Here is a 2782-nt window from a genome sequence, read left to right as displayed (position 1 = left end):
AAAGGGAGATTAGAACAGATAACACGAGCATTGTAACCAATTAGGTTGGGAGGAAGAGGTGGGGATGGAGGGAATGCGGGGAGGTACTGGAAAAAGCATCGGCACGGGGACCAGGAAGGGGGTGTGGAATCGGCACGGGGACCAGGAAGGGGGTGTGGAATCGGCACGGGGACCAGGAAGGGGGTGTGGAATCGGCACGGGGACCAGGAAGGGGGTGTGGAATCGGCACGGGGACCAGGAAGGGGGTGTGGATGTTAATTATATTGCGGAAGTCATGCCGATCATGTGACCAGAAGCGTGTCAAATTGGCCGACATGATCAACTTTTGGGAAAAATCGCATAAATTCCTTTTAAAATCTTCTCCTCCAGACCCACTGGTCAGAATGCTACCACATTTGGGTGACATTAGGACAAGGTTGTGATGTTGAATTGTGGAGGTCAGGCTGATCACATGACTGGAAGTGTCAAAATGGCGGACTTTGTAAATGTTTGGGAAATTCCTGCAAATTCTCTCAAACAAAAAAACCTTTCTCTCCAGACCCACCAGGTCAGAATGATACCAAATTTGGGTTACAATACGACGCCAGGGCTCAGATGTCCTATTCTTACTTCCACTTTTCATCCTCGCTCTTCAAGATGGACAAATATACAAATCCAACTCCCACCAAATGCACAGTTGGTTCACAGATAAGCTTAGCAGGGGGCTTGTCCTAATGACGAACCAAAGGGGTTTGTGGGGGGTGGGGGGGTCGGTCCAGAGACCGGGTACAGGAAGGGGGGTTGGGGGTCGGTACAGGGACCAGGAAGGAGGGTTGGGAGGGGTCGGTCCAGGAACCGGGTACAGGAAGGGGGGTTTGGGGGGGGGTTGGTACAGGGATCAGGAGGGTGGTTTGGGGGGGGGAGTCGGTACAGGGATCAGGAAGAGGGTTTGAGGGGGTCGGTACAGGGTACAGGAAGGGGAGTTGGGGGTGGGGTCGGTAAAAGGATCAAAGAGAGGGGTTTGGGGGTTCGGTACAGGATACAGGAAGGGGGGTTTGGTACAGGGATCAGGTAGAGTGGTTTGGGGGTGGGTCGGTACAGGGATCAGGAAGGGGGTTTGGGGGGGGGGAGTCGGTACAGAGACCAGGGAGGAGGGTTGGGGGTCGGTACAATGATCAGGAAGAGGGGTTTGAGGGGGTCGGTACAGGGATCAGGAAGGTGGTTGGGGGGGGTCGGTACAGGGACCAGGAAGGGGGATTGGAGGGGGTCGGTACAGGGACCAGGAAGGGGGATTGGAGGGGGTCGGTACAGGGACCAGGAAGGGGGATTGGAGGGGGTCGGTACAGGGACCAGGAAGGGGGATTGGAGGGGGGTCGGTACAGGGACCAGGAAGGGGGATTGGAGGGGGTCGGTACAGGGACCAGGAAAGGGGATTGGAGGGGGTCGGTACAGGGTACAGGAAGGGGGTTGGGGGAGGGGTCGGTACAGGGTACAGAAAGGGGGTTGGGGGGGTCGGTACAGGGTACAGAAAGGGGGGTTGGGGGGGTCGGTACAGGGTACAGAAAGGGGGGTTGGGGTAGCGGTGCAGTTACAAACAAGGGTTGCGGGGATTCATGCGGGAACAAGGAAGGAAATGGGGTAAGGGACGAGGATCGTGAACGAGAAGAAACTACGAAAAAAGAAATCAACCTTCAGGAGCTGAGATCGTGGGGGTGGGTAAGGTGGCAAAGCAAAACTTACATTTTCAATTAAAGACTGAAGAGCCTCTCTGGTTGGCGCATCCACCGGCATCATCACAATTACAAACACATTTTCATACTTCAAACCGAATACAACTTTCATGGGGGAATCCAAAGCAAGTACAATACCGCCATACTCACCAATCAAACCCTCTTTGTGCTCACCCAGCCTCAACCGGAAACAAGGCCTCCAAAATGGTTCGCATTAAAACGCACAATAAGTAAAAAATATTTAATCGTGAAAACCGTCGAACGATATAATTTTAAAACTCCATCTGTTCGCATCGCGGATAATAAAATAATAATGTTTTTCTTTAAAAATCCGAACTGAAATCACTTCCTGTGTGAGGATCACATCACAATCAAAATCACTGAAATACGCATAAGCTTATCCCATGGCCCGGCTAAATGAGGTGTTGAAGCCAATTGGTCGCCATCTTACCCTGCGCATTGAATTGTAATTTGCATTGCCGACTTTGTACGTTCATCGATTCCATTATTAAACCCTTTTCTTGCCCTTTCTTTGATTAAAAAAAAGTTTTTTGTGGTTCGGCGCGTTTATAATTCGGTATTCTAAAAGAAAATATATATTATTTACACATTGCACGCTGTCCTGAAAGAACAACCAAAGAATACCCTATTAATCTTCGATCTGAGACGTACCCTTTGAGTTACAACTATTAATTACGAAAAGGAGGCGTGTGGGTGTCGTTACGTCATCGCGTCACGTCACGTCACGTCGTCGCCGCATGTCGCTTCTAAAAGATTCCTGCTGTCGTAGAATCATGAAAATGGGACCGTAAGAAAGGTCATAATCTCTTTACTTGTAACAAAAATTAATGTCTGTGTAATCATTAAGATGACTGCTTTAAAAGCCCGTGTTTCCGGTTTGAGGAAGAAGAAGAAGAAGTTGCATAAGAAGAAGAAGAAGAAGAAGAAGATGCATAAGAAGAAGAAGAAGAAGAAGAAGAAGAAGATGCATAAGAAGAAGAAGAAGAAGAATATGAAGATAAGAAGAAGAAGAAGAAGAATATGAAGATAAGAAGAAGAAGAAGAAGAAGAAG

At 49.2% G+C, this 2782-nt stretch overlaps 1 protein-coding gene across 4 annotated transcripts in view; it reads right to left on the bottom strand.

Moving 5' to 3' along the window:
• BAG6 (BAG cochaperone 6) overlaps positions 1-2103 on the bottom strand; it is a 60087-nt gene extending 57984 nt beyond the window's left edge. For all 4 annotated transcript variants that reach the window (XM_085845472.1, XM_085845488.1, XM_085845481.1 and 1 more), the window contains exon 1: positions 1860-2103. The gene's annotated coding sequence lies outside the window, so the exon portion shown is untranslated. The remainder of the gene's footprint in view (positions 1-1859) is intronic.
• Between the last annotated feature and the right edge of the window lie 679 nt (positions 2104-2782).

The sequence above is a fragment of the Eptatretus burgeri genome, chromosome 1 (genome assembly GCF_056783735.1).
Source record: "Eptatretus burgeri isolate ZD-2024b chromosome 1, Ebu_testis_v1, whole genome shotgun sequence".
Taxonomy (NCBI): domain Eukaryota; kingdom Metazoa; phylum Chordata; class Myxini; order Myxiniformes; family Myxinidae; genus Eptatretus; species Eptatretus burgeri.
This window is presented reverse-complemented; position numbering and strand designations above follow the sequence as displayed.